Source organism: Notothenia rossii (genome assembly GCF_949606895.1).
Source record: "Notothenia rossii genome assembly, chromosome: 7".
Classification (NCBI taxonomy): domain Eukaryota; kingdom Metazoa; phylum Chordata; class Actinopteri; order Perciformes; family Nototheniidae; genus Notothenia; species Notothenia rossii.
The window spans coordinates 38,200,192-38,214,083 of record NC_136905.1 but is presented as its reverse complement, the minus strand read 5'-3'; the positions used below and the strand labels follow the sequence as shown (position 1 = coordinate 38,214,083).

General features: G+C 39.5%; 1 protein-coding gene and 1 long non-coding RNA gene across 2 annotated transcripts in view; one reads left to right on the top strand and one right to left on the bottom strand.

Moving 5' to 3' along the window:
- LOC307046687 (uncharacterized protein) overlaps nt 1–1,749 on the top strand; it is a 69,310-nt gene extending 67,561 nt beyond the window's left edge. The window contains exon 2 of the transcript XR_013810172.1: nt 1,200–1,749. The gene's annotated coding sequence lies outside the window, so the exon portion shown is untranslated. The remainder of the gene's footprint in view (nt 1–1,199) is intronic.
- Nucleotides 1,750–2,554: 805 nt separating this feature from the next.
- Nucleotides 2,555–5,187, bottom strand: LOC307013813. Its single transcript, XR_013801076.1, has 2 exons — nt 2,810–5,187; nt 2,555–2,673 (listed from the first exon to the last, which is right to left on the bottom strand). It is a non-coding gene; the product is annotated as an uncharacterized lncRNA (long non-coding RNA).
- Between the last annotated feature and the right edge of the window lie 8,705 nt (nt 5,188–13,892).

Below are 13,892 nucleotides of genomic sequence, written 5' to 3'. Positions count from 1 at the left end.
GGCTTTGTAATTAATTAATCGCAATTAATCGCATTTTTAATCACATATACATATTTGACCTGAGAACAGTGAGGAGCAATTTTTTTCACATGGATTTTAGTATACCATTGAATAATGACTGAATACATAAGCTTAAGCAACAAAACATTGTTTATTTTTTTCAAGGTGGTACTTAACAAAGACCAACAGAAAAGTGCAATTGTTGCCATAAAGTGTAGCAATAGCATATTTAGGAATATAGTACATTTCAGAGATTCAGGTAGCCTATAGGTAGGTAGACCTTCTGTAAACTATAACACTTTGTTTTTTAAGTAAAACACAATACTTTCAAGTACATTCAGAACATTGGAAACCCTGACTATTAGAAAACATCTCTCTGTTGCTTCAGAGGCCATAACAGACTTTGTTGATTTACCAACAGTTGATTTAAAAAATCTAATTGATTTCAGTCCAACTCTCTCAATAACCTTGGCCAAAACAATAAACAGTTCAACATAAAGTGCCAGTTGCACCAACAACGTAATAAATAGTTCAACATAAAGTGTACCATTTAAAATAAAATAAAAAAGTGCAAGTGATTGACCTCAATCCCTCCTATTCTTCCAATATCCTGATGAAAAATAAAATGTGTCTGTTGCATAGGCCACTGTTTGATCAACGCGAATTGGGTGTGGGTCCTTGTACTCCGAGTCGGGCTAATGTCCACGCTAGCTTCCACGCTAGCTGCTATATGTTTTGCATTGAGGTGATACTTGAGCCTTGATGTGCTACGGTGATATGCAAATTCATTTTTGCATAATTAGCAAACAACCGTGCTCTTATCGATGCTTCCATCCGTCCGTTTTTTAAAACAAAATGTCCCATCCACGGGGCCAACCAAAGCGGTCTCATCAGCTTCTTCGTTCATGTTTGACTGTTGTTCACTGTGGTTTGTTGTTGTCTGAAGTCATGAACGTTAGTTGGTGCTCCAGTATAATCGGTACCCCTGAAACTCATCCAGTGAGAAACGTTCCGCGGTGCAAAAATAAGTGCGATTAAAATGCGTTAATTTTTGTGTAATTAATTAATCTTAATTAACGCGTTAAAGTCCAGGCCCTAGTTTATACATTTTATTCTTATATCCTTGTGTGACCTGTACCTGTCCTGTGTTTTTCATTCTTATTGATAATTCTTATTGCTATAATAATCTTGTCACCCAGGCAAGAGTAAACGAGGGGGAGAGGATCTGGCCCAGCAGGAACGGCACCTGGTCCAGCAGAAGGAAGACCGGACCCAGCAGGATCAGCACTTGAACCGGACCTTGGGGGAGGCGAGGGAGTTGGAAGCAGCCTTGAGAAGGGAGGAGATCGCTCAAGCAGAGACCTTTTTAATTTAGCCTTCCTGCGCACTCTTGGCCAGGTGCTAGGGGGAATGGGCAGCTGGCGTGCCCCGTCTCCTCCGCCTCTGTGATACAACGAATAACCTCTGACTGAGATTATATTGTTTATTTACATTTGTACTTTCTTGTTTATTTTTTATCTTTAAAATGTTTATTTTTACAAGCAATGCCATGTCTTTTTATGCTGCTGAAATACAACATTTAAAAAAAAAATTATTTGTATTGTACAATGTCGTGCCTTTTTATGCTGCTGCAACAAAACACTTCCCAAATTGGGATCAATAAAGTACTTCTTTGACTTATCGCTTGTTGATAAATAATTGCTCCCAACAGCGATCATACAGAAAGATGGCATCATCTAGGCATCCCTCTGCAGTCAGAAATATAAATACCATCATCGTCCACAAAGCACTGTACAGGGGTTTATGGATTTAAGAGAATACTTATCACAGTGAAACCTTTATCATCTGTTGCAATTAAAGCAAATAAGAGAATAAATACTTGGTTAAATAATACATGTTAACTCTTTTGCAGGACAACTCTGCATACTGTTTGAAATTGAGTTTGCTAGCTTGAGGTCCTCCTCTAAAACATAACATTACATATTTTGTAATGGTATTAAGAATACATGATAAATAAATAATACATGTAGTAAACATTTCTCAATTGTGATCCTCGTTGTGCTAGACTCAACACATTGCTTATATATTTCAAAGAGAACAAAAGAAAAAACCTATACAAAGAGAGCGGTGCACAGCGCTTAATATTTACTTGCACTATATTTCTGTTTCTGTTATTGTGTTGCACAGTTGGAGGAGCCTGTGACCTAAGATTTTCATTGTCATAACTACACTGTAGCTATGTTCGTATGACAAAATAAAAAACCTTGAACCTTGAGGCTGTGTCTTTCAGACAAACCATCATAATAATCGTATATTATTTTTTATGCTGTGGATACTTTAGCCTCAATCCATGTTTACCATTTTTTACACTTGCATTTATGAATATAGTTTTGCACTTTTGTATTTATGTTTATAGTTTGCTTAGATATTTGCTTAATTCATTAGATTATTATTATTATGGGGCAGTAAGTACTGGTGCTTGAAATTCAAATATTTACTAAATAGTCAATTCTGATAACATATTTTTGGTTAAATCATTTGACAAACACATGTATGTGAAAAAAAGAAATTTATTTATGTTCAATACAATGAATATTTAGGTATTACATTATACATTCTAGGTATTCAGGTAGTTCATCATACTCTCTCGTATGTCCCTGCCCTCCTCCTCTTCTGAGATACACAAACAAAAGCATACATATTTTAATACGTATAAGTGGTAGCTACAATTAATTAAATACTTGAAACACTTTGGTCGTATAGGGAGCGTGAGCCTAGACACATTGCTAGTTAGCGAACGTTAGCTTACCAAGTAGCTTTGTAGTCTAGAAGAAGAAGAAGAATAAGAAGTAGTAGTGATTCGAGTCGTCCTGTAGTCTCTGCGGCGTTGTAGGACTGCCAAAACTCCCACGTCAGCTTCTTCTATACCTCGTCTTGCTATAAGCCGCCTCTTTGTTGTGATAAGAAGCCACACAGCAAAAACAAGCAAACGATCGCTTCCACATCCTCCATTGTTGTGTTTGTTGTGTCGCATTGAAGATTACGTCACAGCAGTTTTAAGCAGCGTCGCTCCGCCCGCCAAAAAGCCGATCGCTCCGCCTATACACTGCGTTACTATAGATATTACCCCAGTTCCTAAACTGTAATGGAAACGCGCCATAAAGCGAGCCGGTCCTAACAAGGCCTAACGAGGCCAAGCAAGGCCGGGCTCCGCGCTGCAGTGGAAACGCGCCATTAGAGTCTCATAGTGCTCATTTGGTGATTTTGCCTGTCCTCTAGTAACTACAACATTACATTTTTGGCTTTGCTTCCCCTCCAACAAATCAAAAAGCACAGGAAGATCTCGCCCCAGCACCGCTGGATTAGGCAATTTATCAACAACCCCAATGTTCAAGAGGTAAGTTTGACCCTCTACTTTTATATACATGTCAGCTGTTGAATAGCTTTTCTCATCTCCATGCACACAACAGATTGGGATCGTGTCTGTTGTGCTATTAATGTTGGGTGGTACAAACTTCCGGTGTAGAAGAGTCTGACTACTCCCAGAATCCAGCAAGGCCTTGATAATCTGTCCATTTACTTCTATGAGCGTCATCTTAATCGACTGGTCATCCTTACGCACATGCTCAATATGAGGGCGAGGCACAAAGCACATTTTTGTCATTTTGGCTGTATTTTGGGGGCACATAGGTTTTATATGGCCTTCTATTCCACAGAGATAACAAATTGGCTTTTTACCAAGAGGTTTAAATGGGCCGCTAGCTGACTGCTTTTCCCACATGGGAGGCTTACCCACACCGGAGGGTGCCTCCTGATCGTACTGTCGAGCCGGTTTGTGTCGATCCTTTGAACTCCATGAGTTATAGCTCCATTGTTGTCCTTTATTACGGGCAGCAACAAAGACATCAGCCAGTCCAGCAGCCTCCATCGCCGATCCTGGGTCACGCTCTCGGATCCAGACTTGAAGCTCAGGGGACAACATTCTCAAATATTGCTCTAGTATGATTATTTCTCCAATTTCATGTATGGCTTTACCTTTTGGTTGGATCCATTTCCCATAAAGTCCCTTGAGTCTTACATACAACTCCTTGGGGCTCTCGTCAGGGTTAAACTCCAAGGAACAAAATCTTTGCCTGTAGGTCTCAGGGTTGATGTCATACTTAGAAAGAGCAGCAGATTTTACTTGGTCATAGTCAAGGGAATCATCAATGTCCATATGCACCTCTAGCTTTGCCAGTAAGCAATGGTAACAAGCGAAAAACCCAATCTGCTTTCGGCCACCGGCATGCTATAGCAATCCGTTCAAATGTAATCAGAAAGTGTTCAATGTCATAATTGTCCGTTAATCTTTCCATGGGCTCATGGTGTGTGCGAGACTGACCTGCAAGGTTGGGATGGGCAGCCATGGTAAAAAGCTCAGCTTGCACCAGAGGATGGTTGCTGGTGGATGGTAAGACTTCCAACTCTGATGGATCAGGGTCTGCGGACAGAGAATCTGGTACTGGAGTTGTTCTGGCCTGAACTTCTAACTGCAAAAGCTGAAACTGCTGTTGCATTGTTTCAAAACGCTGTTCCTGTCTTGTAGTTATCTCGCTCTGCTTTGCCGCTTGAGCCTCCGTCTGCCCCATATGAGCCTGAAGCAGGGCCACCAGGTCCGACATGGATGGCTCCTTACCTTCACCCTCAGTGCTTTCTACCACTCCAGAGGCTTCATTGTCCTCCTTTTCACTATCGGCTTACTTCTCCTGGACATTTGAAAGGCTTGTCGGTCCTCCCGGTTTCCTTGTAATTCTCCCTCCACGCTGCATCTTTTTTTTTTTTTTTAAAGAAAGTGAAAAAAAAAACTGTGTCCTCCACTGAATGATTCCACCACTGCCAACAATTGTCAGGGACCAAGCAAGTAAGGCAACAGGACAGGTTTGAATAAACTAGGATTTTTATTTACGCAAAAGTCCACAAAAAACATCATACAATAACTAGGCCTATAAAAGAGGTCAACAGAAAATACCCCAAAGAAACATAACAGATGTTAACTCAACAAAACTGACCTCCCACAATGAAAAACCAAGGAACCTATATAGTGGCTTGGCCAAACCAAGTTGAACCCAAGGGATAATTAATAGTCACATCATACACAAAGGACACTGACAAAACCCAAATCCCCCCTTTGACATGGAAGCAGGTGGTTTGTCCCAATCTGTCCCAATTGGCTACTTGCAGTATTTATGAGTCCTCAGCTCTCGGCATTGCCCTTTGCTGAACCAGGAAGTAACTTCCCCCAATGGACATGGTAACTCAAGAGACAAAGAAAGTAATTAATACAAACAAATACTTGTGTTAGCTGTGCTAAAATGTTTGAAGTAATGTCAAATTACAATCAAATAAAGAGTTTACCATTTAAAGCAAATGTGTGGTGTTAATTGGCATGTCTTATTGTAGCTGCACTGAAGCAAAACTACTGAAGATGAGGATGCAGTGTAGTCTGTGTGGCTGTGGCCATCACAAGCAGACAGGTATTATTAGCGAGTCAGAATGACCACTGATCTGTGCTTGTCATATACAGAGACTGTCAGACGGTCGCAGAGACACTCCGGTGAACCGTATGAAAATATAGAAAGTGCCATGAATTAATTAATTCATCCTTGGCAGAATCACTTTTTATTGAAAGTAGAGCAGCTTCAGATATATACAATTCAGCTCATACTATTATTTATTCCATTTGTGAGCAGTATTTACTGTAGGTTAATAACCCTATAACATAACATAAACATTTTTGTTAGCTTGTCATTAACTCAACGAGCATGATTTCACGAGCATATTTAAATATGTTTTGGTTATACACAATTTTAAAGGACCGTTTTCATCAGTTAAGCAGGAACTTAATCGTTGGCCTCTAACATTCTTAAAACGTACGTTTTATTTGAAATTCTTAAGTTTTATTTGAAATTCTTAAGATATAAAGTAGTCTTTATTTATATTTTCTAGTTGCTTTCTGGCAAAAAGTAATTGTACAAGTTGTATTGTGCATTATTGTGTAGTGCACTGATGCCATCAAGGATCAGTGATGTTCAGATGGAACTTCAGCATGCACTGCAACATGTTCCTCCTGCAGATGGCAGCACAGATTCAGAGATTCAAAAGCTTAATGTCACAGATCCACAACACTAATTCAGTGCCTTCATAGTTTACATAGAGGTGTTGTCCTCCATAGCATGACAACAACGGCACAGATGAGCCTACTCTAAGATATGTCCTTACTGATAGACATTGCACACAGAGAGCTATATTTTAAAATACATGTTACACATTGGAAGGAAATGCTCTGCCAGTGTGATAAGTGTGTCATGTTTGTTGGTTTTAATAGTGCTACATTTTATTAATTTGTCTCCTTTTTTTCTGTCCCCAGCTATCTCTCCCTCTCTTTGTGTAGATCCAGCACAGGGGCGGATAATTATTATTTCAAAACCATTTGCCAGATCATTACCGGCTAATCCCGTGTTTGGTCTGAAGAGTCACGCGCCTCATTTGCCATGGTGCGGGGCCGTTTGCGGCCCTTTCACAAACACTGGCCAAGGACCAGCGGCCTGCACAAGACCGGTGGTGGGGGAGGGGGGGTCTCTCTGGGACAAGCAGGTTTTACAAGACCCAGCACAGTGAAAATTAGAGGGATGCGTGTTAAGTGTAAATCTACACAAGATTTGATTATTTAGACTTATGTCTGCCTGAAGAGAGATGAAAGGTACTGAATATATACAGTACCTTTCATCTCTACGCAAACATTTCCCAAATTGGGATCAATAAATGTCTTCTTATCTCTTATCTTATGTCTAAACTGTGGTACTTAAGCAGCCGTGCAGCAGTGTTCCTGCAGCAGTGTTAAAAGCCATTTCATTTATTTTCCCTTCCACAACCTCTCTTTTTACAAACTACACCGTTACACTTTGTACCAGATAAACACTAAACTATTTCCCATCCATCAAATTCTCTCGATCCGTGTAGACAAAAAAAAGGGGACGGATATAATAGTGAAGTGTAGTGCAGTTTCTGCTATATTACCCTAGCTCATATTTTGCTGCAAAATGTAATACACAAATCAGCCATTACCATTTACTATTGCAAATGTTACAGAATATTCTTAAATCACAACATTTTTTGGTGAATGTCCAAGACGAGTTATAAAAAATGATACTATTATAGAAAGATAGATAGAGCTTTATTGTCTCCCTTAGGAGAAATGTGTCTTGGGCATCGAGAAAATAAACATAAAACATTCAGGTCAATCAGTCATAGATACAGAACAGAGATCACATATCACATGGCAAAGAAACAAACAAGAAACATACAGGTACAGCACTTTCCCTATTGCACATACATAATCAAATATTGCACTTTTCCCTATTGTATTATACATAAATCAAATATTGCACGTTCCCTACTGTATTCATACACAATCAATATTGCACTTTCCCTATTGCAACTATGCATAGTGTCCGTCAAATTTAACTGCATATTAACTGCATCCAACTTTATCTTAGCTGTGGTGATGTGCAGCCATGCAACTGATTTATTTTGTTTATAGCCTAATATTAGCTTTTTACGTTCGGCAATTTAATTTACACTTCAGCTATTATAAAAGTGGTGTTAATTTGTGGAAATTGTCCTGTTGAACAATATGCGTGAGTATTATAAACGTTTGTTTGACACAGAGCTTTTTTTGTGTGCAAAATGTTGAAATCCACTGAAAAAAACGTATTGCTTTTTATCAAGGGAGCCCATGCAATGCTAACTTCTGGGTCTGCCTACTAAAAAACATCATCTATGCAGCACTCTATGTGAAAAAGGCAAGCTAATGTGGGCTCAGCTTTGACATTAATTTCAACAGAAAGTTGATGCAAATGTTATAATCTTACAGAACAGTAGGATTTGTGTATGCAGGTATAAACATGGAGCTGCGTTACTAAATGCAAAAGGGAGTGTTTCTCGTGTTCAACATATGTTTTGAATAATGATGATCAGTTGTTTCTTCTGACTTCCTGCTGGACTCTCTTTATCCTTAACAGGATGTAACATTGTAGCTGTGACAGGCAGCATGAAAAACACTTGCACTAATGCAACCCATTAGACCTTAATGCCCATCTGTTTCCTCCTCTACATGTTCCAGTCTTATTGCCAGTGTCGTCTCATTCACACCCAGTGAACTGTTTGCTGTTGTTGTTGACAGCGGCACACATAGTGCCGTATGTGCGGTGCACTGGACTGTTTTTCCTTTATTGGGTCAGTTGACTAGTCAGCTCGTGATACCAGTACACAGAGTTTCCATGGCAACACACGAGGCTGAGGTGGGAGGATCAACAAATGGCTTGGGCTATCATTTGATTCAACATGCTGCACACTTGCTATCGTCACTCCAACACTGACAATGATATATTGCCCAACACATCAGATGTTACGGTTGGTGTTCAAATGTGTTTATATTCATTTGTCATTTCAAATTGATTACGGATAAGCGTTAAAATGGCTTTAAATATAAAATCACTAAAAGGCAACTTTACAAAATGTAATGTTATCGTCAAGGAAATATTAAAGTATTAGAAATTAATCTTAAATTGTTCTGATAAACCCTGATTTAACTTGGTTTGATTGTTTTTCTACTGGAACATTTAATGTGAGGGGGATTTACCTAAATATATAAATATTCTTGACATTGTGCCCTGTATTTAAAAAAACTAAATTCATATATTTTGTCCACTTCGCAGCAGTGAAACAAGCAAAAACACATGTGTTTATAAAGCTAACAAGGCTTAAGTTTAAACAAACTGTTCACACATCCAGCAGACAGAGAGCATCATCAAATCAAAAATAACTGTCACACATGCACAGCATAACACAAGTTTGCATTTATGAGGAGTTGTTACGTGTCAATAAATATAAGTCCAAAATTCACTCTCCCTTTTGCTCTGTTATTTTCTTTTAGCTAGATTGCTTCTAGCTTGCTACACATATGTTAACCAGCTAGTTGCTTACTCTATCTCTTGTGTGGTTGATGCTGTATGGCTAGCAAATAACTGGTTTGTATTATAGAAAAGTTGTGAACCAAAATATATGCATGTATAGTTGATTAATATTTCTCAGGGTGCATCACTACAAGTGACGCCCTTCACATTACACACATGCTGTATCTCAATTTGAATACTTCCCTTAGTACAATGCCATGTTGTAATCTGTGAAAGGATATGCAGTGCATTCATTTTAACCATTTAGTGTTTGCACACTGCTGATATGCCCTGACTGTTAGATGTTAGCTATACATGCCAACGATCTGTGCAGTACTAAATTATAGACTGCTCCATTTACCCAATGTAATGAACCGTAGCTCATTTTTGACAGCATTTTATTGGTATCACATGTATAACTTTTATTTGTATAGTGCTTTGTTTACAGAAGCAGCCGTGTAAAGGACAGATCTCTGAACAGGCACAGGTTCCCAGCTCGGTCCTAGCCGTCCTGCTGACCCTTGACCTCTGACCCTAGCTCAGGGCCTCACTTATCATTGGACCGATCTATTCTACCCCAAATGTTTGAAGTGATTATGCTCAACTTGATTGGCTGTGTCTAACACAGATCTATGTCTATAGCAGGTCAGCTATCAATAAATCACTCAGATAACTTTTCTTTTCCATTCACTGTGCAGGTTTTATAGAATGGAACTTTCTAAATAAAAATGTTTGCAGTGCCCATTTAATGATTTTCACCAGGGGGTTCTTTATTTATTCGTGTATCTGTAAAATATATAATTTCAGTCATTTGAATATACGTTTATAAATGAAATGGAATGTTGTGTATCTCCAGCTTTGCTAAACTTCACCTAAAGGTTAAGAATGTGTCTGCTTGTGTCTCCTGAAACTTAGAGACGTGCATACAAGCCAAATGCAGTGGCAAACCTCTATTTATCATGGTGGGTCGGAAGGAGGGGGGGGGCATATCCCTGTCAGTGTGAGGGCTATATGAGCAACCCTGTGGAGAAACTCTCAGCAGGACAAAACCAACTGAGAGCCCATTAGAGCTGCTGCTCAGCCGCGCCGCCTGTCACAGCGAAACGTCCTCAGGGTGAGGAGAGGAGTGCAGGCTGACACTGGGAAAATATCCAAGATATTCAAAGGGGAATATGATAGACCTCAGCTATTCTACTTCCCACAGATGCTCAACATTTAAGTATTGAACATTATTTGTATAGGACATCTAAACATTTCATGCACCTGTATAGTATAGTAGGCAATAAAAAGATATAGCCTTTATGGATAAAAGGATATTTTTTGGATGAATATACAAGTCAATGTGCTCTTACATTATCCAATACTAAAAGAAGAGAGTAGAATCCATGGTTTTCATGCACACAATTATTATTTTGTTAGAACACATTGCATTATGCAATCTAAATATGGCCCAGCCGTTTGGGTAGATAAAATAACCCAGTATTTTTTAGGGTGGTTAGATATGCACACAAATCTAGTCTTGACTGTCACTAATCTTGAACCCCCACTTTACCTGTAACTATAGGCCCCCATGGCCACCTCCCTACTTCAAAAACAGCTTGTTAAGGTCTATTTTATATATATATTAAAAAATAATAATAATAATTCCACTGGATTTATTCTCACAGTATTTACAATTCAGACTGAGGTAAACGACAAGATCCAATGTTGAAAAGCAGAAGGATACTTTAGTATATTGTCATTCCACAATTTTCTTTGAACTGCCCCATTTTCCTTATTCACTAACACACCCTGACCACCAGCACATTAGCTCAGGATAATGAAGTTACACAGGCTATAAGTAGAAGTACCACTCTGAAGTCAAAGATTGAATAACCTCATTGTAAGTAGAAGTCAAAGTTTAGTGTCCATTGTTATGAAAAAAATTGTTGTCTAAATGGCAATACCTGTGACAGCAAGGTCACCACCAGTCCGAATACATTTTAGGAATCCTAAGCACCTGTTACACATGCATGGCTTCTATGTAATATAAACATTACATGGAGTGGCCCAATGTGAGAACCTGACATTAAAACAATCTCCTGTTGTGTGGTACATGTGTGAAAGGAAAATCCAGATATTTTCCAGGGATAATGTGAGTAAAACATTATTGGTCTGTCCATCTTTCTGTTTATCGTCACCATCTGTTGTGAACTCTTATCACACAATTAGGGTTTAACAGTTGCTTAAATAATTTAAGTTAACATAATATGATTGAATACGTATTGCCACTTGTGGCTTATAGTTTGAGTTTGATTGATTTTAGAAAAAGAAGGGGAGAGGATAAATATGACTGTCTACATCAATGGAACTGGGGTAGAATAAGTTTCATCAGAACTTCACACATCCAAAACCTCTTGAAAAAATAACAGTAAAATGTATCTGTATTTCTCATGGAAAATTAAGAACCACTGACTTCATGGCCCTGTATTGTACAAGGACAATACTTTATCCTTGTATCTCTGAACTTGTTTTATTTTTTACCATAGATGCCCCAGTCTCTATACAAATACTTTAATATCTTTGTTTGTCCTGACAGAGAAAATTCATCTTGAGCAATAAGCAGCAGACAATGGAGCTGACACTAAATACTGTCCTCCATAATGAGTCTGACCTTTGATAGCTTCTTAAATGTTCTGCACTTGTGGTAATTCATGGAAATAGCATGCTTGTACTAATTGCTCCGTGCCTTGTTGCTGACAGTCCTAATAAAGTAGAACAGGGTTCATTAATTACTGCTTACTGGGTGCTAATGATACCACACAAGCCCTGGGAGGTCAGGTCACAGGATAATCACTGTTGGATAGGTGAAGGTCTACTTTTGGCAACTTTCACATGGAACATCTCTACAGCCAAAGTTTTATGGACAAAAACCTTGCATGAGGATTATTTTTCTTTATAATCATCACAGGTTTGTTCTAGTTTCACTTAATCAGATGCTGATATACACAACCTGTTACCTTTTGCATATGTTTACTCATGCTGTAATCATCATACATTATAGAGTGGTGCAGTGACGAGTCCTAAAACCCAGAAGTGAGTTAGAATTTTACCACTACTGGTTCCCTCATCTCAAAGTCAATAGGCGCTTTCACACTGGACTACTTTTCCCAGGAACTAGGCCGATAGTTCTTGGGATTTTGATTTCACACCAAAAAGATCTGGAACTAGTACCTAGTTCGCGCAAACCTTTTCACCCCCAGATAGTTCCTGCTAGAGAGGGGGTACTTTCCTGGGGAGGAAATGGTTCGTGGGTGTGTCGGCCAGACTAACAATTTCGGGTTGGCTGGGCAAATTGCAAACCACACGCCGTAAAACTTCGAAAGGTTTTGTGAAGCCGCCATTTTATTTGCTCGCATTAGCATTATTAGCATTAGCATTAGCCCAGCTCACCAACGGAGAGAGACTAACTTATAGCAACACAAAAGAAAACATGGGAGCGGTGGGGTGGTGAGGAGGTGTCAGCGCTTGTGGCGATTTACTCGGAAGACGCTACCCAGCAGCTTCTACTGGAGCCAGTCCCCAACTCCGGGGGACTTCGGGTGGCAGTATACGCCATGAAGTTGTTTGCGGCCTGCCAGTAAACCCAAAGCAGAAGAAGAAGAAGTGACGTCAGCGGCTTCATTTGCGTAATCCTCCCTCAGGGACTTATTCCGGTGTGAACGCGATCTACAGGACAGTTCCAGGGACTAAAGAGTTTGGGGGGACTAAGTACTGGGGACTAAGTACTGGGGACTAAGTACTGGGAACTAAATACGGCAAAGCACTTGGTGTGAAAGCGGCTCATGGGATTTCTCCAAAGGATTTTGGAAAATAGCTCGAAATAAGGTCTGTGGTTGACACAAATGTAAGAGACGGATCACGTGTTGTTCTACAAAATTAAATACATCAGCAGTGACCCCACTGGTGATTTTTGAAGAGTTTACGTGTCTGAAAAACGATGGTTGTTAACAAGTGGCTGAATAGGACTACAGAAGTTGTCGAACATGTAAACACTCCCGCTAAGTTTGTTTGCCCCTGTTCTGCTTGAAAGCAAGTACCTGCGGCTGCCCCCTTGAGAACTGTTAAAACAAACACTTCAACTTGTACAATTTTGAATCTGTATTTTTGAATATCGATCTTGAAATCGTGCGACCCTGCTGTATACGGCTGTAGTTTGTTTTATAGCATAACGTTAGCATTTTGCTTCTGGCGATTAGATTTATGATTAGAAAATTATAAAAGTAGGGTAGACATGTGGATATTATCCGTCTGAACAAAACGTGCATTTATCAAACAGGTTTGTTTTCCACAGACCTTATTTCGAGCTATTTTACAAAATCCTATGGAGAAATCCCATTGCTTTTTTGGAGGGAACCCATGTGCAGCTTACTTCCGGGTAAATACGTCATCCCTGCACCACTCTATTACATGGCTTGGTTGAATGCTCGATTCTGATTGGTCAATTTGTACATTTCAGAGGTTGTTAATACTCGCTTAAACTCTGCGGCTAAGCATCACATGACTGTTGCTACTGAGGATCAAGGGACTTTGTGCAGTCATATCAAGTCCTGTTGATTTCACGTCAGCCGTGGACAAGACCATAGGAAGTTAACACTAACGGGAACAGCAAAAGAAGACAGAGTGGAAGTAAACACTAAAGGAACAATGTATGTGCTCTGGTAGTGTTTAAAGACTGGTTAATGGGAAGAAAATGTGAACAGAGTTGGACAGTTACAAACCTCCATCAGTGCTGCTGTCATTTTAAGTTACGCTGCTGTCGCTGCAGTTCAAGCCGCTGGTACGCAGTGGAACGGATTATTCCTGTCTTGGCGGAAGCAATACGATAATTTTGAAGTCAATAAAATAATTGTTTGCCCT